We start from the raw sequence: 27,155 nt of genomic DNA, 5'->3' as shown, positions 1-27,155 counted from the left end.
GAGGTATTTTGTCCCACTCCTCTTTGCAGATTCTCTCCAAGTCAGTAAGATTTTGAGGCTGATGTGTAGCTACTCAAACCTTCAGCTCCCTCCACAGATTTTCAATGGGATTAAGGTCTGGAGACTGGTTAGGTCACTCCAGGACCTTAATGTGCCTTTTCTTGAGCCACTCCATTGTTGCCTTGGCTGTGTGTTTTGGGTCATTGTCATGCTGGAATACCCATCCTCGACCCATTTTCAATGCCCTGGCTGAGGGAAGGAGGTGCTCACCCAAGATTTGATGATACATGGTCCCGTCCATCATTCCTTCGATGCGGTGAAGGTGTCCTGTCCCCTTAGCAGAAAAACACCCCCAAAACATAATATGTCCCCCTCCATATTTGATGGTGGGGATGGTGTTCTTGGGGTCGTAGACAGCATTCCTCCTCCTCCAAACACGTCGAGTTGAGTTGATGCCAAAGAGCTTGATTTTGGTCTCATCTGACCACAACACTTTCACCCAGTTCTCCTCTGGGTCATTCAGATGTGCATTGGCAAACTGCAGAAGGGCCTGTACATGTGCTGTACAGGGGACCTTGTGGGCTCTGCAAGATTTCAGTCATTCATGGTGTAGTGTGTTACCAACTGTTTTCATGGTGACTATGGTCCCAGTTGCCCTGAGATCATTGACAGGTTCCCCCCATGTAGTTCTGGCCTGCTTCATCATTGTTCTCCTGATCATTGCAATTCCATGAGATGAGATCTTGCCTGGAGCCTCAGACCGAATTAGATTGACAGTTATTTTGTGTTTCTTCCATTTGTGAATTATTGCACCAACTGTTATCACCTTCTCACCAAGCTGCTTGGCAATAGTCTTGTAGCCCAGTCCAGTCTTGTGCAGGTCTACAATCTTGTTCCTAACATCATTGGACAGCTCTTTGGTCTTGGTCATGGTGGCTACTTTGGAATCTGCCGGATTGATTGCTTCTGTCAACAGGTGTCTTTTGTACAGGTACTGTAATGAACTGGGATTACAGGTAAAACCTCTCCCTTACAGCAGGTGCTTCTAATCTCAGCCCCTTACATACAGTGAAGATACCAGGTATCTAGCTGGTTGATAGGGGATCAAATACTTATTTCACTCATTAATGCACATCAATCTCTGACTTTTGTCTTCTGGGTTTTTTGGGGTTTTTCCTGTTGTTATTCTGTCTCTCACAGCTACAATAAACCTACCATTAAAATTATGGACTGGTCATTTCTTCCATAGCTGCCAAGTTTTCCCTTTTCTCGCGAGGAAGCCTATTCAGCATAAGGGAAAATCCCTTTAAAAAAGGGAAAACTTGGCAGCTATGCATTTCTTCGTCAGAGGGCAAGTGGGCCAATTTAGCAGGGAATCAAATATTTTTTCCCCTCACTGTAAGGTAGAGCTTGTTACCCAAGCAAAATTCCACTAAAACCCTTTTGTACTATTTCCTCCCCAGGGCAGCTTGGGTGAAGTTAGTCTGGATGGTATTTCACTGTGAAGTTGTAGTAACATTGCATAGAATATGGACTGCTGATGGTTCCTGAGAGTACCTGAAAGCTCTTCCCCATTATTCCTGACACACTGAGAGTTAGTTGTGCTTAGTCAGTGAAGGAAACGGCACTCTGCTGTTTCCTTAGCATTTACCTTGTCTGAAGACTATTGTGTTTCATGACTTTGGAATTTCATCTCGAGGTCATTATTTTGGCTGGAGTTGGGCTCCTAAGTTTTGGACATCTTGCCACAGATAAAACATTTACAGCTGTTATATAAATTCTTGAGCGCTTCTGCACTTATTTTATCAGCTGTTTCAGTTGGCCCTAGATTTCAGAGGATATTAACCTAAAATCAAGCATTCACGATTTGGTTTCCAGATGGTAACAGATAGATGGTAATAGAAGAATGACAATCATGTCAATAGAGGTTCCAGCCCGGGGATTTCTAATCAACAATATTCTATCTCAGAATGCTGCATACATTATGTTACAAAAAAGGAACTTGTAACAAGAACATGCTAAAGGTACTTATCTATAATACAAAATATCCTTACATTTCTGAAGCATTTGGAATCTGACAGGTTCTTCAAGGAATGCAGGACAGCTCATTCCCTCTCCCCAACTTTCTGAATGTTTTTCTAACAGCTGATTTAGGCTGCATGGTTAGGTCAGCCACTGGCTGCATTGCCGAACAGCTCTCCCCACCCCCCAAGAAATGCCTCTCCAAACAAGAAGATGAAAGAGGACACAGATTTGCCTAACATTTGCAAATGCTCATCTATATGTATCAGTATTGAGGAACAGTAACCGACATTTTTATATGCCTGTTGTCTTTGTCCATGGAGTTTTCTTGGCAGGGATACTGGAGTGGCTTGCCGGTTCCTCCTCCAGGTGGATCACGTTTGGTCAAAACATAACTTCTCTAAGTTATTTAAGCCCCTTCGCCATGGACAAGGCAATGATCCATGAAGGGGTATGTATGGAAGTGAGAGCTGGACCATAAAGAAGGATGATCGCCGAAGAATTGATGCTTTTGAATTATGGTGCTGGAGGAGACTCTTGGGAGTCCCATGGACTGCAAAAAGATCAAACCTTTTGATTCTGAAGGAAATCAGCCCTGAGAGCTCACTGGAAGGACAGATCCTGAAGCCGAGGCTCCAATACTTTGGCCACCTCATGAGAAGAGAAGACTCCCCGGAAAAGACCCTGATGTTGGGAAAGATGGAGGGCACAAGGAGAAGGGGACGACAGAGGACGAGATGGTTGGACAATGTTCTCGAAGCTACGAACATGAGTTTGACCAAACTGTGGGAGGCAGTGGAAGGCAGGAGTGCCTGGTGTACTCTGGTCCATGGGGTCACGAAGAGCCGGACACGACTAAACGACTAAACAACAACAACCACCAACATTTAAATGGAACCACAGTACGTCTCATCATAATGGTGGGTTGCTGTGACCAGGTAAGCTGCGTGTTTGCTCAGTCTGTTGCCTGAGTGCCAACTGCTGATGGCCAAAAAGACTCCAGCCCTCTTTACTGACCTTCAGATGGAGGAATGTCCTCTATAAAGTAGGGCACCTGGTGAACCGAAGCATGGTGGAGTGGTTAGATTGTTGAACTAGGATAGGGGAGACCAACATTCCAACCTCCCACTTACCTAATAAATCTGTTGGGACATATGATGTCCCTTTCAGCCTAACCTACCCCACAGAAAATGAGGGGCAGGAGAGGGAAAACCACATCTAAGTTCCTTGGGGGTGAAGGGAAGGCAGGATAGAAATGTGACAAATAAGAAGGAAAAAATTATGCCAAGGAAGACCCTGGGAGGCTCAAAATGCATTTGATGATATTTTGTGTCAAAGATTAATTTGAAACACCTTCAGTTAAGGATGTTCCCTTCCGTTTTTCACACCCCATAGCGACATCCCACAAAGTTCTTTCTTATGTGACCAAAAATGGCATATGAACTGTGGAACATTGGGCCCAGTGTGTCCACCATGAAGCTGTCCCCTGGAAGCCTCATCTGTTGTGCCCTGCCCAGAGTACTTAAGCACCCCCCTCCTCGAACATGTGAGTTGACCCTTCTGTAAGAATTGTGCAATTTAAGCACTTTGCCCATGGTGCAGTGTTTCCCAAACTGTTTTTGGGCTGCAACTCCCCTCATCCCTAACCAGGGCCGCCTTAAGCAGATCCGGTGCCATGGTGCAAAGATCTCTCCTGCGCCCCACCCCCCAGAGTTTCCCAGAGTTGCTGACCTATTTTAGGGAGAACGGTGCTGTTGGCGACGCGCCCAGCTTTGCGGGGCTGGAGGAGGCGGGCAGCAGCTGGAGGGCAGCTCCTCCGGAGGGGAAGAGGTGGCTCCCGGCTCAGCTGGCCGCTTCGTGCCATGGTGTCCATGGCTGGAGGAGACTCTGGGCATGGCGCTGCTTCGGCGCGGCATGGCGGAGGCAGGCGAGGGCAGCGAGCTGATGCTGGGAAGAGCTGCGTCCAGCCTCTGCCTCTTCCCTGGCGCCCTCCAGCCTCTTTGGGTAAGACGCCCCTGTCCCTAACTAGCAGGACCAGTGATCAGGGATGGTGGGAACAGCTGGAGAGCCAAGCTTTAGTGTTTTGTGCCAGCCATGTGTGTGATCAGAAACACAGGGAGAAAGGTGCCTGCCTCCTTCTGCCTCAAACTGGGGCCCCTGGTGAGCTCTGTGGTGCCACCAAACGGTGAGTCTAACCAAGATGGAGAGTGGTTTCCCAGCCCCTACATCTGCTGTTCTCAGACGATCCAAGCAGCTGTTTCTGCTTTGAGGAACCAGCCATTTCCTTTCTTCTAGGAGCACAAGCCAGCACACAGCCAATATCTGGGAACCTGCTGTTGCACAGTAGGCCCAGAGTCTAAAACTGGTACTTTACTAGAAAATGGTAATAAAGCTGTTTGAATTGCTTTTCATCCTTCGTACTCTTAATGGCTTTCAGGTTCATAGGAGACCAATCAATTAATCCTACTTCAGACCTACAGGAGCAGGATAGATACTTCCTTTCTTCCTGGGCTGCAGAGGAGCCCAGAAAGGTCTCCCCAACCCCATTGCTGAGGTAGATGCAGCATTCCTTAAACTGCTTATTAAGCCATATGTCAAATACTGCCGTGTGACAGAGCCTCCGGCTAAGGTTGAGACCGCATATTTTGCAATTTGGTACAGTATAGCCTTAATGCTGACTAACCCCTCTTTGCTAATTAATTGCCAAGTCACAAAAGGCACATGGTAATTACTGTTTTAAGAGTTAACAGTTCCCCCCTAACCCAATTGCACGCTTGCTGTTTTAAGGGTTAAGGATGATCATTTACTTGAAAGGTAAATTGACTTCCCTCTACCTGTGTTCTCCCGTCTTTTGTTCCACCTTCAGGGAGCTCTTGATTACTTTAATCGCAGCGAGACACCGCCCTTATTCACACCAAGTACCCATTGAAATCACAAGAACTACTCATGGAGTCAGTAAGTCAGCTGTAGATAGATGGGAGATTGAATACTACTATTAAGCATACTACTATTTTGAGGGACGCGGGTGGTGCTGTGGGTTAAACCACAGAACTTAGGGCTTGCCGATCAGAAGGTCTGCTGTTCGAATCCCCACAACGGGTGAGCTCTTGTTGTTCGGTCCCAGCTCCTGCCAACCTAGCAGTTCAAAAGCATATCAAAGTGCTTGTAAATAAATAGGTACCCCTTCAGCGGGAAGGTAAACGGCGTTTCTGTGCGCTGCTCTGGTTTCGCCAGAAGTGGCTTTGTCATGCTGGCCACATGACCTGGAAGCTGTACGCCAGCTTCCTTGGCCAGTAAAGTGAGATGAGCGCCACAACCCCAGAGTCGTCAGTGACTGGACCTAACGGTCAGGGTTCCCTTTACCTTTATTTAGCATTTAGATGGAACTTCAGAGTTATATTATATTGGCAACTCTCACAAGAGTCAGGCAAGGTTGGCTTGCGTTACACATTTCAATCAGATGACCCACATATGACTTTTCAGGTAGCCCATGAGACTTCAGTGAAACTATGAGGAAAGTGATAAAAAGCCAGGCACTTTGTGGAGTCCCTCCCTCAATGATATACAGTGGTACCTCGGGTTAAGAACTTAATTAGTTCTGGAGGTCCGTTCTTAATCTGAAACTGTTCTTAACCTGAGGTACCACTTTAGCTAATAGGGCCTCCTGCTGCCGCCGCACGACTGCAGCACAATTTCTGTTCTCATCCTGAAGCAAAGTACTTAACCCGAGGAACTATTTCTGGGTTAGTGGAGTCTGTAACCTGAAGCGTATGTAACCCGAGGTACCACTGTACAGCATTTCTCGGAGTTTCCTGTGAAGAGGGATTGTTAGCTAAATCACTCCAGGAACTGCAGCTCTGTGGGTGGAATAGTGGCCTCCTAACCGGTTCTCAGCACCTTTAAGAAACCACAGTTCCCAGGATTCCTTGGGGGAAGCCATGACTTTTGAAGTGGTATGATGCTGCAGGTTGTGGATGGGGCCATGGTCAGAGGTCCTATGCTGAAATGTTGAAGGAAAATGGAGGTGAGCTCATGAAAGAATAAGCATTCTCCAAACCTGAAGGGCTATTGTAGGGAAGAGGGAAGAGAATTGCTCTCTTGCATCCCAGAGTGCAGGATTAGATCTGTGGGGCTTGCATTGCAGGAAGGCATATTTTGACTGAACATGAGATAAATAAAGCTCTTGATGGCAAGAAGAAGAGTTTGACAACCCAGGTGAAAGGGTGGTGAATTCTCACTCTCACTAGAGGCCTGCAGATAGAAACTACCAATGGTTTCGCTGCATTGGGCAGCTGGCTGGGATGAAGTAGTCTTCAAGGGCCCCTCCAACTCTATCTCACAGGCTTGTTCTGAGGAGAAATGGGTTTGGGGCTATTTTCAGTGCCGTAAGCTCTTTGAAGGAAGACTGGGGTACATCTCAAGTGCAATAAAGAAATAATGGAATGCCATTGTCAAAGCAAATGAGCAAGTGGAACGACTTCTGTCACATGGGAACTTTCTGTCTCCCCCTCCACCCAAATCCATTCTGAGGGTTCCCCCAACTATCTGGAGCAGGGTTTCCCAAACTTAGGTCTCTAGCTGGTTTTGGACTACAACTCCCATCATCCCTAGCTAATAAGACCAGTGGTCAGGGATGATGGGAAACACTGATCTAGAGCATATTATGGAGGTTGTGAGGGTAGAAGAAGGAGGGGAAGTTTCGTTGCACAAGCGGAAGTCATTATGTTCATGCAATGACTTTCTGGATTCAACCCAATAGCATATGTCAAATACTGTTCTGAAGAAGTGATCCTCTGGATTGAACTGGAGAAACTTTGAGATGAGAACATTTTTATTTTTTAGGAAATGCAGTTTTTGGTCAGGACTGGTGTTGAATGAGTTTATCGAGACAACTGCAGCCAAGCGAAATGGCTCTTCACGGGTGCTTCATGGGTATTCATTTCTTAACACAGGGAATGAGCAGATACCAGTTTTATCAGGGTGTCGAACCCTGGAGGAATGTTCTAGCAGCTCAAATAGCTCCTGCAAGCTAAGACATACTTGCTTTTCATTTCCTCCAGCCCTCCCCTTTAACATTCTGTAACTCTAGCCCGTCTGTGAATCAACAGAGAAGACTTTCAGACTAGCTCAGTGGCACTGGACTCCAACAAAGCCAGATTTTTAGCACACCTGCTAAACAAATTCCTTTAATCCAAAATACAGCTAGCTTTCAGTCATAACCAGTGAGACATCTGGTGGACAGCCTCTCCAAAGCTGCTTAGATATGTACCTTGCTCGCCTGTCATCCTCTTATGGGTTGGTCAAGCAAGTTGGGGCAATAGAAGCCTTTTGATGCACAGCAACTTGTGTGTACAACTGAAGGGTCTTGTATAGATAAGGGAAGGGCCATAACTCAGAGGATGGACATCTGCTTTGCATGAAGAAGGCCCCGGGTCCAACTTCTGGCTTTTCCAAGTAGGACTAGGGAAGGACTCCTGTCTGAAACCTTGAAGAGCCATTGCTAGCCAGTGTGGGCAATATTGAGCTTGGTGGCCCAATGGCCTGATTTGGTATAAGACAGCTTCCTATGCATTAGGCAGGTATCACCACCATTTCAAAGGATACACATGGAGGTTCCACAATAGGCCCTCCTGCCACCAACTTGTCTAACCTGTTTTTAAGAGTGAGTGGCCAACATAAGAGTGAGTGGCTACATATTGTGCTCATTAACTGAGTAACACATTCCAGCCAAAAGTGTCACCTTTTGCCAGTCCTAAAGAAGACACACACATGCCATCTCTCTTTGGTCTACACACCTATAGATTCAGCCATCATGGCATGCTTCCTTCTCCCATCTCCCCACGTAAGACAGCGTAAAAATCTGTTTTCCATTTTAACAAATTATCCCAGTTTACCACCCTAAGGAATTAAAAGTATGCAACTTTAGACATAGGAATCTCCCTACTACAGGATGGCTTGATAAAAAATAGCAACATTTGCATGTCACAGTTTTATCATGAACATACTGCTGGTTTCTGCTCTGTTCCTTCTCTAGCAGAAGCAACAAACCATAGTTCCTGGCCTGGGATTACTTCTGAATTGTGGGCTCAAAACGTGCCATGATGTGAAGCCAGGGTTTGTCTTTGGCTTATTTTTATTTAACCAGGCCTTTGACTGATTGACACCCAATCCCCTTTTTAAAGGTGTTGGGTTGCAGACCCTACAAGTGTCCCTATCTTCCAGCGACAGTCCCAGATTTACACAAGCCATTCCTGTTTCTGATTTAATCCCAGAATGTCTAGTTTTTCCTTAGGAAGCCTCTATTTTCATCGGAGAATCATTGGAGGGTATGGATATGCGACCCCCGAGCCATCTGAAGGCAGCCCTGTATAGGGAAGTGTTTTAATGGTTAAAGTTTTTAAAACTGTTTTTATATATCTTGGCATCCTCCCAGAGTGGCAGGAACAACCCAGTCAGATGGGTGGGGTAAAACTACTACTGTATTGTTGTTGTTATTATTATTATGGTATAGGACAGACATCCCCAAACTGCGGCCCTCCAGATGTTTTGGCCTACAACTCCCATGATCCCTAGCTAACAGGACCAGTGGTTGGGGAAGATGGGAATTGTACTCCAAAACATCTGGAGGGCTGAAGTTTGGGGGTGCCTGGTATAGGATGCCCCTACTTTCAACGGAGAATGTTGAAGGGTATAGGGTTGGTTTTGTTTTTATTATTTGTTCTGTCTTTTTATATTGTGTTTTTATGTTGTGAACAACCCTGAGACCTGCTGGTATAGGGTAGTATACAAATTTTAACAACCACAACCCCAAGCTCTGCAGATTGAAGCCAGATTTCTTTGAGGATTTATCTTCAACCTTACCATAGCAGCGTCCTAACACTGTCAGAGGTAGAAAGCCTCTGAATACAAGTCGCTGGGAAGAACAGGTGAGGAAACCGCTGTTGAACTCATGGTCCTGCTTCCAGGCTTCCCATAGTCACCTAGTTGGCCACTGTGAGAACAGGTTGTTGGGTCTTTGACATGATCTTCTTATGCTCTTATGCGCTAACTTTGTAAATCCCCCTAGATGGAGAATCAGTGCCAATTATAAAAAAATCACAATCAAAAGCAACAGATGCGACAGGGTAGCATTTCAAAGACACTGTACAAATGCTGATGTTCTGCTAAGCTGTTCTCCAAAAATGAATGAAGCAATATAAAATCCTAACCTACGTAAACCAAGCCCTTCTCTTTTATAGTTTCACAAAAGTAAGTGATTTCTCGATTACTGAGAAAATCCTTAAGACTGGCTATTAAGAGCTGGTTCTGATTTACTTTGGCCCTTTTTTCTTATGTTGCTGTAGTAGTAGTAGTAGTAGTAATAATATTTGTACCCCGCTCATCTGACTCGGTTGCCCCAGCCACTCTGGGCGGCTTCCAACATATATAAAAACATAAAGAAATACAGGGTTGTCTTCAGAAGTCTTCTAAAGATCATATAATTACTCATCTTCTTGACATTTGATGGGAGGGCATTCCACAGAGTGGGTACCACTACCGAGAAGGCCCTCTGCCCTGTTCCCTAAGAGCAAAACACCCCACCTCTTCAAGGTCTGCTTCTCAACCTGCGAAGTATAACATTATTTTAGCAAATCAATATTTTTGTCATCACCTTGCATCCATGCATGCATGATGTTCTTTGATGACTCTTTGATCTCATATTTACCTCTCCCTAACTTAAATATTTCATATTCTTTTTGCTTTTTTACAGTTGTATTACTAGTGCTGTTAAAGTCATATATTTTTTATTTAAAAAGCATAACTTTCATTCAAACACAAATAAATGAAAAATGGCTCTAATTCTGATAAATAACTCGCCCCCCCCCAAAAAAAATCATTTTAAAATACATGAACATGTTATAGGTTCATCACACTACTCAGAAATGTGGATTTTAAATGTCCTCTCTCTAAAGCACTTTGGCGCATCTGATAGCATGATGTCAACCACATAAAAATATTGAGGAAGGTGCTGAAGACAGTATTATTTAATAGAGTTTTTTCGTGGAAACTTAAGGCTGCTGTGATTGCTGCGAATGATGTTTCTGATGGAGCTTCAGTTTTTGTCCATTTTAAAGGTTTTATCAGCATCGTTTTTCTGCATGCCACGTTTCCATAAGAAAACAATACTTTATGCCAGGGGTGGGGAACCATCCATATACCGATTCTTCCCCCTCCCCAGGTAGGTGGGGGCATTCACCTGTCAATCACCATTATGATGTCATGGGACAACCTGAAAGGGGCTTGCCTTTTAAACCGGCTGGTTTCAACTGCTTGTAAATAGACTTAGGAGTCAATGTCTACAGATAAGTGCTGCAGGCTGCTGAGGGATATCACCTTTGAAGTCCATTCCATTAAGTGGAAACCACTTGCAAAGGGACTTCAAAATGATGGCAGCTATGCCTTTACCTGCCTCACATCTAATGTGGTATGTGGTAATATGGGAGCTATAGTTTGGGGAAAATGAGTCAGATTGGTACCCCTGCCAGGTCTATTTACACTCATGGGCTGGAGGTTTTAGGCTACAAATGTTAAAAATAAGTAACAGTCCTAACACAGCCCCATTTCCAGTAGTTTCCATAGAAAATATAAATCACACGCAGTTGAGAAGAGAATATTTATATGTAACTAGCTGGCCCTGCCACGCATTGCTGTGGCTCATCCCTGTGATTTCCCCCACCCTGTGCCGATCCATAACTCATCCCTCCCCCTCCCCCCACTTATCCCTGCGATTCCCCCCTCTCTGTCCCGACTCATGACGTATCACGTCCCCTTCTCCCCCCACCCCCGGCTCATCCCTGTGACTGGTCCCATTGTGCCCTGACCTATCCCATCCCCTCCTCCCCCCAACCCCCACCCAGGCGAGTCAGTACCTCCATTCGGCCTAGTATGTAAAGGCTTCGGCCTAGTATGTAAACGGGAGCCAAGGTGCTGTTGAGAGGGAAGGTTTTATAGGTGCAATACCAGTGTAGCTGCCGCTAGAGGATGCTGGTTTGTAACCTGGTTCTTTTCCCAGCATGCACTTTTGGCTGAGTGGTGTGTTCTGGAGCAGAGTTTTTTTGGGTTTTTACCTGGCACAGGTGTGCCATCTGTCTTAGCAAACTTCCCTATAGCCTTCAGACATTCGCATGTGATGTTGTGTCAAAATTTCACCTCAATCGGTCAAGCGGTTTTGGTGAAAAGTGGAAACACACCCACATGTCCTTTTTTACATTTATATATATATAGAGATTATATATATATATATTCTGGAGTAAAAGCAAATAAGTTTCTGGGTTGTTTTTATATATAGAGCTATTGATACTTTCTAAGAGGGATGCTCTGTTTTTGGTAACTCTTCTTTTTATATGTAAAACACGAATATAATGAAACTCCTAATGATTGTGAAAACTATTTAAGCTTGATTCTGTGTACTATACCCGAAGGCAATAAATCACAATCTTGAGAAGACCTAAAGCTGAAGGAAGTTGTCTCATGATGGAAGTCAGGGCCTTTTCAGGTGTGGCACCCTGTGTTTGGAGCTTTCCTCCCAGAGAGGTTTATTGGGGGCCATCTTTATTTTCTCTTTAGTGCCAGGCAAAAAGCTTTGTCCAGGCTTTCCAGTTTTGTGTGTTTTTCATTCTGGATTTTTACTACCTGTTCTCATTTTTGTTACTGCTCTCGGGTGTTTCTTTTCATTTTCATATTTTTACTTGCAAAGCATTCTGTGATAGCCGTGGCTGAAGGGCGGCAAATAAATGATTTAAATCAATCAGTGCCACGGAGACCCTTGGGAAGACTCCCCCAGAAAGGTCTGTTTTTGCAAATGTCCAATAAGGCTGGTGGGAAAAGAGTTGCATTACTCCAGCAAAGGTTGGATTAGCTCATAAAATACCCAGCTCGAATGCTATTCCTGCATTTAAAGACCTTTAGTCTTTGAATGCCTCTGGCTACTGTTCACAATTGGTTAATAGCCTAACTTGGAATTTAGAGATGTCCGTGGGCAAAGTGTTGGGGGAGAGGAGAGACAGCTCATATGGGTTTCCATGTTGCTTAACAGAGGATTGATTCCTTTAGCAAAGCTTCGTAGAAGATATTCACTCTTAGCATTGCTCAAGGGTGCCAGTAATTTAGTTTTATAACAATGTCTTTTAGACACATACGTTGGTAAGAGATGTAATTTATTCATGGGACCGTGAAGTTTTTTACATACCATGTCACATTGGCCTGCAGCAACAACTGGAAGCAGCTATTTCCCCAGCAAAGTGAGAAGAAAAAGCAGTAACACACAGTGATGGGTCAGAACAGCTTTATGTTATGAACAAGCTAAGAGGCCTAACCATTAGGAACTATGCTGGGATTTTTAAGAATTCCCCTTTCCGTTGACAACTTGTTCTCTCTCAGAGAATGAAACAAGATGAGACAGAAATATTGGTTGAGGAACGTTTCCCTCATGTAAATGTACTAGAGCAAGTAGGTTGCCGACATGGCACCCGTGGGTGCAATGACACCCTTGAGATCTTCCTGTGGTGCCCATATGCCCCCTTGGTCATGAAGTGGTGAGTGTGGTTGCCTTTTTCTCCCCTGAAAAGCACAAAGAACTGGAGCAGGAAGTTGGGCGGAAGACACTCTTCCCTACTTCCTCTTCCATCTCCATGTGCTTTTAAGGTTCCTGCCATCTTTGTTATCAGTTAGATAGCAGCCCAAGACATTTATGTTTACCCAGGCTTCTACCAGCGCACTCCTAATAATAGGAAGCTGGTGGAATTTATGCTGGCTAAAGTTAAGCTGCTCCGTTTAAGAGCAGGGCTACTTCCCTATACAGGGCTGCCTTCATATGTCTTCTAAAGGTTGCATAGGCACTTATCACCTTGGCTCCAGGTTCGCATAACTACATACCCTCCAACATTACTCTGATGAAAATAGGGACGTCCTAAGACAAAGCAGGACATTCTGGTATCAAATCAGAAACCGGGATGGTTTCTGTAAAACTAGGACTGTCCCTGGAAAATAGGAAGACTTGGAGAATCTGGAATTTGACACGCAACATCCTTTATGTCAGTGCAGGTTGCACTGGGTTGCCAGGTCACATGACTGAGCTGAATGGAGTTAGAGCCCAAAGTAAGTCACCCCCTGCTTGCCGCTACCCCAAAACAGCCATTTTTCAAGACTGACGCTGGCATAAGATCCCTTAGTCTGGGCTCACCCACCTGCTGTATCCCTGGCTGAGCTGTGATGGGGCGTTTATGCTGGGATGCCCCAGTTGGACTGGGAATTGGCTCAGTGAGCCAGAAATCTGCTAGATCCTAACCTTAGTTTGGGTTGTCCCCTAAGAATCACTAATATTCATGTGTTTTGTTTTGTTTTTAAACTTAGAATGGTTTTTAATTTAGTGTATGTTTGAATGGGCTGTTATTGCTTTAGTTTAGTTGTGTTTGTGAGGCAGTGAGTGATTTTACTTTCTTGGGCTCCTTGATCACTGCAGATGGTGACAGCAGTCACGAAATTAAAAGACGCCTGCTTCTTGGGAGAAAAGCAATGGCAAACCTAGACAGCATCTTAAAAAGCAGAGACATCACCTTGCCGACAAAGGTCCGTATAGTTAAAGCTATGGTTTTCCCAGTAGTGATGTATGGAAGTGAGAGCTGGACCATAAAGAAGGCTGATCGCCGAAGAATGGATGCTTTTGAATTATGGTGCTGGAGGGGACTCTTGAGAATCCCATGGACTGTAAGAAGATCAAACCTATCCATTGTGAAGGAAATCAGCCCTGAGTGCTCACTGGAAGGACAGATCGTGAAGCTGAGGCTCCAATACTTTGGCCACCTCATGAGAAGAGAGGACTCCCTGGAAAAGACCCTGATGTTGGGAAAGATTGAGGGCACTAGGAGAAGGGGACGACAGAGGACGAGATGGTTGGACAGTGTTATCGAAGCTACGAACATGAGTTTGACCAAACTGCGGGAAGCAGTGCAAGACAGGAGTGCCTGGCGTGCTCTGGTCCATGGGGTCACGAAGAGTCGGACACGACTAAACAACAACAAGTTGTGTTTGTTGGTGTGCTTTGGTTTTCTTCTTTCTTACTACTTTGCTAGCCATGGTAGGGACATAAATTTATTTTGAAGGTCTGGGATATCAATTATGCAAATAGATCCATTATTCTTTCTTGAGTCAATACACCTAGTTCTACTGTTTGCTACTCTGTTTGGTGGGCCATTGTGATCACCGGTTTCCATGTGTGTAGCCTTTTCTGAAGAAAGACTGCAAGAGAAAAGTACCGGTAGTACTCTCTTCCCACCCATTTCTGTTCTTCTCAGGATGAGCAGTCTTTTTTTTTTAAAAAAAAGATGCTGATGATTCCCGAGCACACTCCCAACCCCCAGAACACTGCCACAACAAATGAGTTTGTAATTTCTAGAAATATCGGAGCATCAATACATAACTCGAGAGATTATACCAATATGAAAGCTATTTATAGCCCCTTTCAGCTTCCTGTCTGTCAGGAAAGGGAAAACCAGGGTATAATTATGAAATGAAATGTGCGGAAGACAAAGCTGAGGGGTGTGTGAGGGCATCTCGGGTCACTCTTCACATGCTTATAAAACTACCTGCACAGTGGGAGTCTGCAGAATTGAATAAGGCTACTTACAGAATATACCTTTAAAGCATATTCGGAGCACATTCCCCACCCCACCCCTCAAAGACTTCTGGACAGTGGAGTTTGCTCAGGGTTGCTGAGAACTGTAACTCCACGAGGGGGTAAACTACAGCGCCCAGGATTATTTGAGGGAAAGGAAGTCCTTCAAAGGTGCTTTATTTATTTATTTTTATAATATATTTATTAAAGATTTTTTCTGACAACAAAAACATACAAAAATACAAAACACAAAAAGAAAATACAGAAACACGAAATAGAAAAAATACAAAGATACAAAGAATACAAAAACCAATAATTATTACTTACAAACCTTATTTCAAATCTATTGAGTTCCTCTCCCACCTTCTGCTGCGCTTTTTGAAATTTCATATTTAGTAAATTCTAATTCTTACATAAAATCTTAAATTCCTTAGATATTATCATATAACTACATCTATTTTCCTTAACTTTTATAGAATCAATCTATATCTTACTTCCTAATTAAATATCCTTATCTTCTAACAATACATATTTAAACCTTATTGTTAGCTACAACCTCCTTGTATCTCCCTCACTGTCATTAAATCAATCTATTACATGCTTATTTTTCAAATAGGTTTTAAATTTCTTCCACTCTTCTTCCACTGCTTCTTCACTCCGATCCCGAAGTCTCCCCGTCAACTCAGACAGTTCCATATATTCTATCAGCTTCTTCTGCCATTCATCCACAGTTGGTAATTCTTTATTCTTCCAATTCTGTGCCAATAGTATTCTTGCTGCTGTTGTGGCATACAAAAAGAAGACAACATCTTTCTTGGGGATGTCATCCCCCGTTATCCCAAGTAAGAAGGCCTCTGGTTTCTTAACAAAAGTGTTTTTCAACACTTTTTTCAATTCATTATAAATCTTTTCCCAGAAGTCTCTCACTTGGGGGCACGTCCACCACATGTGGAAGAAAGTACCTTCTTGTTTCCTACATTTCCAGCATTTGTTATCTTGTTTATGATAAATCTTAGCTAGCTTTACCGGAGTCAGCTTCAAAGGTGCTTTAAAAGTGCAGGATCTGAAACCAGGATGAAGCAAAATTCCAAAGAGACTGGAGTAAATTTATGGATTATATGAGTAAAAGCTGTAGAGGTTTGAAGACACTAGCGGGATTGGAATAAATCCTACGATGTAGACTGGATTGTAAGAAGAGACTGTGAGATGTAGATTGGAAGAGGGAAAGCCAAATGGGATGGAGGGAAGTCAAAAAGCTCGGCAGAGCAATGTGAAAAGGGATGTGTGGATAACTGTTGGAATTTACTGGGGTTTTTTTTTTTTTTGTTTAAAATGGAAATTTAATAAAAATTATTACAAAAAAAAGAGTAAAGTGTGAACGCAGTTTAGGAGTCAAGAGTGGAAGACGGGCAAAGGCCACAGGGCCTTTTACATTTATTTAGCATATTTATATTCCACTTCTCTTCCATCCTTGACGTACATAGTGGCCTACACAGATTTCCATAGCACTTTCTCAACCAGGCACAGATCGCAACCAGACCTGCTGAGCTTAAGATGAGTGGGTGCATCACATGCCTGACACAGACCCTCCAAGTGTCCACTTTTCCTTAGGACATCTGCAATTTCATCGGAGAAATGTTGGAGGGTACGGAATAGGGCGTCCCTGGGCTTTTCCCCCAGCCTGAACCCATGGAAACCTAGTTCCGGCACCTCTCAGAGGGGTGCCATTGTCATTATAAGAAGACAAGGGAGGCATTCATGGTGAGTTCCAGTGCCTCTTTTTCTAGCAAAATAACACTGGACACCCTTATTTTCATCAGTGAAATGTTGGAGAGTATGCTGGTGCATGCTCATGTTTTCTGTCAGCCCTTGACTACACATAAATTGATTGGTTGGTTTTTGCCAATTCAGCCCCATTTTAATTTGTACAAATATATATCCTGACAAGCAATGACAAACCTACCGTAGGCAGCATCTTAAAAAGCAGGGACATCACCTTGCCGACAAAGGTCCGTATAGTTAAAGCTATGGTTTTCCCAGTAGTGATGTATGGAAGTGAGAGCTGGACCATAAAGAAGGCTGATCGCCGAAGAATTGGTGCTTTTAAATTATGGTGCTGGAGGAGACTCTTGAGAGTCCCATGGACTGCAAGAAGATCAAACCTATCTATTCTGAAGGAAATCAGCCCTGAGTGCTCACTGGAAGGACAGATCCTGAAGCTGAGGCTCCAATACTTTGGCCACCTCATGAGAAGAGAAGACTCCCTGGAAAAGACCCTGATGTTGGCCAAAGATGGAGGGCACTAGGAGAAGGGGACGACAGAGGACAAGATGGTTGGACAGTGTTCTCGAAGCTACCAACATGAGTTTGACCAAACTGCGGGAGGCAGTGCAAGACAGGAGTGCCTGGTGTGCTCTGGTCCATGGGGTCACGAAGAGTCGGACATGACTAAACGACTAAACAAGAACATATCCTGACTAAAGTTTTAATATTATGTCACTGCCACTTTTAAACCCCAGAAACTAATTAAGCTGAAAGGCCCCAAACTCTCCCTGACTAAACTTCTAAAGACTGGGAAAGAGCCAAGCAGGAGGGCCTCTCTAAAGAAGACATTCTGTCATCATGAGGACACCACAGAGATGTCCCTGGAATGACAACCACAGCTGTCCCTGGAGTGACGGTTGACAATCACAGCTAGGAAGGTACACAGAGAACCTTCTTTGTGGTAGGCAAATGTTGAGCCAGCACGGTACCGGTATCCTCTGGTTGTCTGCATCTGCATAAAGGGACAGAGGTGGGAGGCAGCAGCCGGATATGTTGGTGTGGCAGCACCGGATTGGCTCGTCTGGTGTTTGGCACCACATATGGGATAAGGTGTTTTCTTCCAGCATGCATGCGGTAAACCAGTTATCTCAGCCTTTTTTCTACAAACCAAGTCACTATTGAGTATGCGGCATGCCCTTCAAATAATTGGTAGATCCTGTGGATATTTGGTCCAGATAGGTGGGATAAGAGCACAATTTCTATATGTCTACTCAGAACTAAGCCCCGGTCAGTTCATTGAAATTTACTCCCAGGTGTGTATGCATAGGATTGCAGCATTAGCGCGAAAGCATTCAACTAAATGGTTATGTGCACAGGGCTTTAAGAGTCAGATTTCAAAAGGGTAGGCTGTGTTAATCCAGATTTGGAGAAGAGGCTATTAAAAGCAAGGAGCTTCATTAAAAACAATCCCTTATTGTCGAAAATGGGCTTATTAAAACTGGCACTCAGGGTTGTTTCAGCTCCAGCATGAGTAAAGATCAAAAAGAATTAACGTCTTGTGTCAACGATCGCACATGAAGAACAATTAAACTTACCCAAGAGATGAGGATGCCCTGAGCGGAAGAGGAGATGCAGGAATGCAAGAAGAGGTTGCTCTATCATTTCCTCTCTTGTCAACAAAACGTAGGCAAAGAGCTGTTGTCAGCATGACCTCTGGTCTCTGTATATTCAGTGGACATGGGCCTAACTGCCAGCGAGAGAGGGAGAAAAAAACAAGAGTCCATTAATGCCAAGTCAGAGTTCCCCGCTCGAGTTGCAGTTCACCCATGTGTGAAAATTCTCTCCTGGAGCTGACTCCAAGCAGGAGATGAAACTATCTGCTTTTGATGCTAATAAACAAAACCCTGTTAGCTGAAGGGCGGCCAGAAGGTGAGAAGAACTTATTTTTTCCACTCTGGTTATGTTCTAACATGATTCTCACATAGCAGCAGTAGAGGTGACAAGGGGTTGCTTTGGAGAGCAGCACTTTGAGTCGAAACTGTAAAAACCTAGACAGACCTTTTAATGATTAGATTTGTCATCTTTCTGGAATTAAGCAAAAGGCACTGAAAGCAAAACAGCTCCCCCCACTCCTTCACTTTTCAGATAAAAGTCTTCCTGCAGTCTCTTACTTCAGGGAGCCTCATCTCATTGTGAACTGATGTAGAGCTTGGAGACCGAGCTGCAAAAGGAAGACCCTAGTTTGAATCTTGCTGCTGCCACTAGGCAAGCCATACTGACTCCACTCCAGCCTGCAGTGGCAATATGGAGATGATAATACGACAAAACTGGGTTGGCGTAAGGATTACGATGAGACAATGGGTGTGAGGAGCTTTGAACTTTCTAAAGCTCCTATTTTCTTATTGTTTCTAGCACCTGATGCATTTTGTGTATATATATAACTGGATAATTGGTCCTACTCTGTTTTAAAATTAAATCTTATAGTAGCAAAGAAACTGCTTTGGGGGAGGTTAGTGATGACACCACTTTTGGCCAATCAGTACTGCGCACAGCTGCCTTTAGCTGTGAAGGCACAGAACCAGTTTCCCCAGAGCTCAATCCAAGAAGAAGATTGCATAAACAAGCAAGATGTGCCAAGTGTACTTCCACAGCAGCTCACAGCTCGAATTATGTCTGTCTGTACATACCCTCTATTTGTTCTAACAAAGGACTTGCCATTTCCCACCCAGAAGCCATTGATTTCCCACAAGGAAAAGTGTTATCTGCGTGTCTGCAAAAAGGGATAATTTCCTGTGCAACCTACCCTCCATCTCAGTGCCTCCAGTGGCAGTTATACCTTAGAACAAGTGGATCAATCCAGAGTCGTACGAAAGGAATAACTCCTCTTTGATCATAACTGGCAATGGAGCAAGTTTAATCAGTAGATAATCAACTACAGCTTTCAGTGGCAGTTTTCATCAGCGTTAAGTGGATATTTTTGAGGTGGCTTTGGCTTTGATGCATGACGGTAACAGGGGCAGAAACTTCAGAGATAACCTCGCCATCTAAAAATGAATGGTAGCTCAAATTGGAAGTAATTTTACCCTTCCCTTCAAATCTAAAAACGAAGGCCCTATGTTGCTGTTTTTTGAAAAATAAGCGGATTTATTGAATTGGCTAATCCATTAAAAATATGTGCTCCAATGATAGGCCTGCTAACAAGGTATATATTAAAAGCATGATGAATAAGTCCCCCCCTTTTGCCGCTCAGCACCTGACAACTGTTGATAACTAGACAGTTTTGTTGTTTAGTCGTTTCGTCGTGTCCGACTCTTCGTGACCCCATGGCACTCCTGTCTTCCACTGCCTCCCACAATTTGGTCAAACTCATGTTCGTAGCTTCGAGAACACTGTCCAACCATCTCATCCTCTCTCGTCCCCTTCTCCTAGTGCCCTCAATCTTTCCCAACATCAGTGTCTTTTCCAGGGAGTCTTCTCTTCTCATGAGGTGGCCAAAGTATTGGAGCCTCAGCTTCACGATCTGTCCTTCCAGTGAGCACTCAGGGCTGATTTCCTTCAGAATGGATAGGTTTGATCTTCTTGCAGTCCATGGGACTCTCAAGAGTCTCCTCCAGCACCATAATTCAAAAGCATCAATTCTTTGGCGATCAGCCTTCTTTATGGTCCAGCTCTCACTTCCATACATCACTACTGGGGAAAAACTAGACAGTTATCAACTTGATAATACTGCATTGGGACCCATTTTCTGTCTAGCACAATAGTCTTCAAGGTTTTCATATCTCGAACCCGCTTTCATTTGAAGGCCTGCTTCTTAATTTTTAAATATATTTGTGTGTGTGGTAGAGCTGCTGGAGCAACCTACCTTAGGTCAGGCTGAGTCCAATCCTCACAGCTGCCCAATGGTCTATCACGGGGAGGGGGAACCTGCGGCTCCCCAGATAGATGTTGATGGACTCCAGATGTTGGATGGTGGAAACTATAGTCAAGCCGGTATGGGATTGAATCCCACCTGAAGTCTTCTGGAAGTGTCACCAGCTAATTGTTGATATTGCAACACTCCTGTGTTTGGCCAACTCCTTTTAGTCATGCAAAAAGATGCTTTGCAGACTTGGCGAAGGCAATTTGCTACTGGTTCGACCGCTTCAGCAGTTCCTGGAGTCCCTCTTGCAGATATAAAACCACAGACTTGGAGGGGACCCAAATAGGACAGCTGTACCAACCACCCCTCAATTCTGTACCAGTATTATGTAGTGGCTGAGTTTTCCGCCCCCATGCTGCAGGCATGAGGAACAGTGGCTGAGAGATAGCAACTGGCCCACGGCCATCTTACAGAGCACAGGGATTTTAAGCGAGGGACTCTGGTCTCCAAACTCGTAAGGTATCTTATCTGCTGGGGTCACGCGAGCCCTCACACTAAGCCACAGACAACGCCAATCTCTCTCCCCCAATCTAAGTCAGCCCAGAAACTCTCACAATGCTGAATCTGTCAGCTGGAGAACACATGCTGAAGCGTCCATTAAGGTTCAGTGGTGGCTTAATGTATGGTTGCTAGGTAATAATCTTTAGCATCCACACACTAAGCCTTATGGGGTACTATTCACTCTGCTCACAGCCCAGCAGCGTCTGCCACAGAAGCTGAAATGAAATTCCTGCTGCTATTGTGTGATGGGACACAACCCTGGATTTCAGCCAGGATTTCTTTTTTTCCCTTTTTTTGGTGGTGGTGGTGCGGGGGAGCCTCATTGGGAGAGAGTCGGCTCTTGTCTCCCCATGCACAAATACCTGACCTCATTGTACCTAAAGAGTAAACAACTGAAGCACTTTCATTTGGCACAAAATTAAATTAGTCCCCTTCAAAATGTTTGCAGATGACATGGCTGTGCTTATGTAAAAATTAGCCTTCAAAGCCGGTTCCCTCCACCCCTTTCCTCCACAGGAAAAAGAGAAATGAAAGGGAATTATTTTCACCTCAATCCAATTTTCTTTCATCTGCCAAAAAGAAACACTGAAGTCTTCAAAGGCTATGGAAGTTCTACCTCTTTTTCCCCCTTTTCTGTTTCTTTTGAGGTGGTGTGTTTAACTGACCCCCTCTCTGTTTTCCTTCAAGATGAGGTTTCATAGCATAAACCTCCCCGCCTCTCTAGATGGGAGTCGTCATCCATACCCACCAGATATCAGGAGGAAGAACCCAGTGCGGTCTCAAAAATGTTTGTGTCAAGTGGAATCTCATCAAGGACCGCTTCAAAGATTAGCTCCTCATGTTCATATTATCTCTTGTGGTGTTGCTGTTAGCAGTTGAATTTCTCTCTCTCTCTCTTTCTCTCTCTCTCTACATTATGCATGATTTGGGTTTTCTCACACAGTGTTAATCAGACTACAGAGAGTGTTTCATTAATAATTCCCATTGGCAAAGATTTCAAGTTTGTTGGTATTATTTACAACAGAGTAGGTTAATGCTAAATTTATTCGATTGCATCATACAGTGTCATAGCAATATGCCAGATCTGAAGAACGATTTGAGGATTGCTTCAGGAGCTGTTGTGGAAAGCTCACTGAAGCCTATGGAAAAGCCCACCAAGAGCAGGAACTGCATCAGGTCTATACAGAGGCTTCAAAAAGATCCATGTTTTACATTCTGGTAGAGAAAAACAGAACCCCCCTTTTTTTTAACAAGTTCATTTTATGGAACCAATCCTCCCAGAATCACTATAATAACTTTGAAGGACTTCAGTAGTCCTTCTTCTGGGCCTTTCCATTGCCCTTTGTAGGTGCAAAGGTTCCCCATCCAAGGATCAATTAAAACAAACAGTGTGTGCTCTTTTATAAGCCCAACTACATTACCCAGGTGGCGCTGTGGTTTAAACCACTGTGCCGCTTGTGCTTGCCAATCAGCAGTTCGAGGCCCCATGACAGGGTGAGCTCCCATTGCTCGGTCCCAGCTCCTGCCAACCTAGCAGTTCGAAAGCACACCAGTGCAAGTAGATAAATAGGTACCGCTCTGGCAGGAAAATAAACGGCGTTTCCATGTGCTGCTCTGGCTTCGCCCAGAAGCTGTCTGTGGACAAACGCCGGCTCCCTTGGCCTGTAAAGCAAGATGAGGGCTGCAACCCCAGAGTCGTTCATGACTTGACTTAAATGTCAGGGGTCCCTTTGACTTTACATTACACACAAAGTTCCTTGCAAGGTTGATGCAGACAGTGCATGTTGAAGTAACGACAGCAAAAAACAAAACAAAAAAAAACCAGCTAAGAAGCTCAAATCATATATATGACCAACACCCTTCTTTGGAAACTATACCAATGTCCAGGCTTTAACATTCAAAAACTTTACTTGCAGAAACTTATACAGTGGTACCTTGGTTCTTGAATTTAATCCATTCCGGGAGTCTGTTCGACTCCTGAAACAGTTTGAAAACCAAGGCATGGCTTCTGATTGGCTGCAGGAGCTTCCTGCACTCAATCAAAAGCCGTGCCAGATGTTTGGCTTCCGAAAAAGTGCACAAACCGGAAAACTCCCTTCCCGGTTTGTGGCGTTCAGGAGCCAATTTGTTCAATTGTAGATGAATTAAAACCTAATATTTACAGTCACATGCTTGTCTGAGCATGGGGTTACAGTCACTTCTTCTCACTTCCAAACAACTGTTTTTCCTCCCTTTCCAGAGCTTAGCACTTCTGTATCTCAATTAGGCCATGCCTTGTAGCTCCTGGGAGATATTTCCACTTTCACCTTCTCCTGCACCTTTACCCTCTTTCTTTCAAGCTGAGAAGAAGCACTCCAACACTCCATTCAACTTAGCAGTGTTCACGGTGGATTCAAAAACACAGTCATCTTGCTTCACATAAAATGGGGTCTCTCCTTCACGAGATACCAATGTTGGCCAATCAGATGAAAACTAGAATTCTAGAATTACCAACCAATCAAATTTAAACACGTAGTAATGCAAGCATTTACAATCTCAGTGAATTAAATTACTATACTTTGCAGTGCAGTGAAACCACATGGCAAGCTTGGGCTTGTATCAAGGTCAGTGCTGCTTAGATCCATTGAAAATAATGGACTTAAGTCAACCATATCCATGAATTTCAGCAGGCCTGCTCCAAGTACAGCCAGCATGCGATGCAACCCTTTTTTTTTTGTCAGGCAGGGTTTTGTGCTCAAGTGTCAACCGAAGAAAACAAGGGCCCTCCCAGGAAGCAGCACCTCATTTCATTTAAAATGACAAGTGAATCAAAATGCAGTTGCTATCCAACCACAGAGGCAGGCTTGTGTCTTTTAATATCCCTTGCTTTGGTTCTCCGCTCTCCAGTCTGCTTTCTTGGTCTCCCAGACACAAGAGCATTCATACATTATCTCCCTAGATTTCTTGCAGTTCTGAGTCACATATCTGTGCTGGCAACAGCATGTAACTAATAATTATGATCCATTTATAATCTTCCATCATTGTGGATTTGTAGCTGTTAACGTTTCTATTGAGATAATGTAACAAACAGCCCCTCTTCCTCCACAAGCTTCATCTGCTTGCATTCTGCGTCATGTTTGTGTCGCTTGCTGGACGTGGCGAAAGAAAATTTAGGCACCTGCGAGAAGTAATTCGAAGGTACCAAGTAGGGCTCTGAATTCATCAATATGTGTCATTTGAGGACATGCAAATCATCTCGGGCAAAGCAAGAAATTCTCACTTGTCAAGGTGCTTTGAGCAAAGGGAGGCTGTTCTTACACAAATGAATTATCTGCAACCCACAGAGTCAGCTTCTTTCCTTTCTTCTCCCGTGTCACATTGTTTAGGTATATAGAGCATTATGTGAGGCTGAAATCCTTTCTCCAGAGCAAAAGGCACAAAATGATATGTACATTGTTGTATTTATGCATCCCCTGTCAGGATGCAGCTGTTTGGAAAGACGAAACGGAGACCCGTTCAGTTATTTCTTTGAATATCTACCCCATACATTTAAAGAGCATGAATTTTCCCCAAGAATCCTGGGGAATGTCATTTGTTAAGGGTGCTGGGAATTGTAGTTCTGTGAGGGGTAAACTGCAGTTTCAGGGAGTGTGCTTTAAAAGTATAGTATATAATTAATAATAATAATAATAATTTATTATTTATACCCCGCCCACCTGGCTGGGTTTGCCCAGCCACTCTGGTCGGCTTCCAACAGAAAAATAAAACACAATAATCTATTAAGCATTAAAAGCCTCCCTGAACAGGGCTGCCTTCAGATGTCTTCTAAAAGTCTGGTAGTTGTTTTCCTCTTTGACATCTGTTGGGAGGGCGTTCCACAGGGCAGGCGCCACCACCGAGAAGGCCCTCTGCCTAGTTCCCTGCAACTTGGCTTCTCGCAACGAGGGAACCGCCAGAAGGCCCTCGGTCCTGGACCTCAGTGTCCAGGCAGAATGATGGAGGTGGAGGCGCTCCTTCAGGTATACTGGACCGAGGGCATTTAGGGCTTTAAAGGTCAGCACCAGCACTTTGAATTGTGCTCGGAAACGTACTGGGAGCATTATAGATCTTTCAAGACTGGTGTTATGTGGTCTCGGCGGCTGCTCCTACAACCCATATATACACAATATACACAACCCATACCTTCTAACATTTCTCTGGTGAAAAATGTCCTGTCTAACATTTCTCCGATGAACATAGGGGCAGCCTAAGGATAAGTGGGACATTCCGGGATCAAATCATAAACCGGGCAGGGGCATAGGAAGGGGGGTGCGGACTGCCCCGAGTGTCATCCCTAAGGCATAGCTGCCAAGTCTCCCGGTTTTCGCGGGGAAACCCCCGGATTTTAATCCGTTTCCCGCTGTTATCCCGAATAGAAAAAAAATCCTGGAAACCCCCTGGATTTCCTACCTGCCAGGGAGGCTCCATTTTGGGTGCTGCTCTGCCCATGTCTGGGCACCGGAAATTGGGCAGCGCCGGCACCAGAAGTTGCTTCTACGCATGTCCAGACATACCTGCCAAGTCCTGGACTGCAAAATCCGGGATCAGCAGCCGTGTGACATCTATGGGCACCAAAAATGGCCGGCGCCAGTGCTGGAAGCATAGCTGCCAAGTTTTCCCTTTTCTCCCGAGGAAGCCTATTCAGCATAAGGGAATTTCCCTTAAAAAAAGGGATAACTTGGCAGCTATGGCTGGAAGTCGCGTCTATGCACTTCCGGACAGGTGTAGATGCGACTTCCGTTGCCGGTGCCGGCCATTTTTGGTGCAAAGCAGCAAAAAAAAAAGGCCGCCGGGAGAAAAGGGAGAATAACGGGAGAGGAACCAATACGGGGGACTGCCGGGAAATGGTATGAAAAAACGGGGGTTTCCCGGGAGATACAGGGTACTTGGCAGCTATGGTGTAGAAGCGACTTCCGGTGCTGCGCCGCTGCTGATCCCGCATTTTTCAGTGGGAGTCTTGGCAGCTATGCCCTAAGGGGGTGACAAAATGGCACACAGTGGGGGCGACACTTACCGCGGGGCCTGGCTTGCAGCGCGCCCGAGCCACACGTCTCTCCTGGGAGTAATGCAGTGGCTTGGGGCTTCGCGCTGCTCAAAACGGCAGCGTGGGGCTTGTGTCTCCCAGGCAGATTCTGTGGGCAGCTTGCCACGGCGCCCCCCTGGGCAGATCCCCCGCCCCCTCCGCTCTGGGTGCCGGAGCAGCTAGCTACGCCCCTGAAACCGGGACAGCTTCTGTAAATCCGGGAGTGTCCTTGGAAAATGGGGACACTTGGAGGGTCTCCAACCTTGGTTACATCACATATTAAGCATTCAATAAGCACAATCCCAGACCCAACAATAACTACTAGGAAATCTCTTTTGTCACCTTAGCAGGCAAGGCAAGAACTAGGGCAGGATCTTTCCATTTCAGTATCAAGGCTGGATTGGAATGAAAGTCAGTTTTTCCGGCAGTGAAGAAAACATCTTGTAGCCACACTCTGTGAGCGGTAATGAATAATACGGCCCTCTCCTTGCCTTCCCATGTTGTCTATTACTTCAAGCAATACAGACACCCACAGACACACAAGGGACATTGCTGGCAATATGTGGAAGACACTGTTCCATTGGCAGCAAATTGACAAGGCTGGAATGTGTCTGTTTTTACTGTCTCCTCCATAAAAATATTGTTGCTCTAAGTGTGAAGTCGAAGCTTTGCAACAGAAGACTGGCAAATGCATACATCAATGCATGAGATGCAAAGCAGCCTTGTTACTCAGCTCTTATGGGAAAGGGAGATTGCGTGGAGATTATCTGGAAATGCATGCAATTTAAGATTTCATGTCAGCGAAACTATTGGGTGATAGCCTCCCTTGCACATCTCTGGATGATATCCGTTAAAGTCAGTCTATCCACTAGGCTGGGAATCAGCTTGCTAGCCTAGGCTTAGATTTAAATTATATTTGTATTATTTTTAACTCCCCTTTATGAGGCAGGATGGGGAACCCGTGGCCAGATATTGTGAAGGAACCTATGGATCCTGCAAGTGCTGCTCTCTGCTTTGCTGGCTTATTTCCACTAGGCCTTGGAGAACATGGCCCTGTTTCAATCTAGCTAAAATTGTTGCTGCTACCATGGAAAGGACCAGGGACCATAAAGTTGTTAGTCAAAAGACTGGCTGCCCTGGATGCCTAGTAACTATCAGTGTGGGATGTTGTTTGGGAGATATTCTTGGAAGTGAAGATTTAATTTTGGAAATGCGCTTCATTTTCACAGTTAGTGGGGTTATGTGTTTGCGTATTC

General features: G+C 44.7%; 1 long non-coding RNA gene across 1 annotated transcript in view; it reads right to left on the bottom strand.

Moving 5' to 3' along the window:
• Window positions 1-14,867: 14,867 nt before the first annotated feature.
• Window positions 14,868-27,155, bottom strand: part of LOC148683425 (uncharacterized) — a 44,987-nt gene continuing 32,699 nt past the window's right edge. Inside the window, exons 2-3 of the long non-coding RNA XR_015947206.1 lie at window positions 18,034-18,185; window positions 14,868-15,453 (exon numbers count right to left, since the gene is read on the bottom strand). This is a non-coding gene — a long non-coding RNA (uncharacterized LOC148683425). The remainder of the gene's footprint in view (window positions 15,454-18,033; window positions 18,186-27,155) is intronic.

Source organism: Zootoca vivipara, chromosome 15, assembly GCF_965207765.1.
Source record: "Zootoca vivipara chromosome 15, rZooViv2.hap1.1, whole genome shotgun sequence".
Taxonomy (NCBI): Eukaryota; Metazoa; Chordata; class Lepidosauria; order Squamata; family Lacertidae; genus Zootoca; species Zootoca vivipara.
Note: the sequence above shows the minus strand (reverse complement) of the source record. Positions and strands in the feature narration are given on the sequence as shown.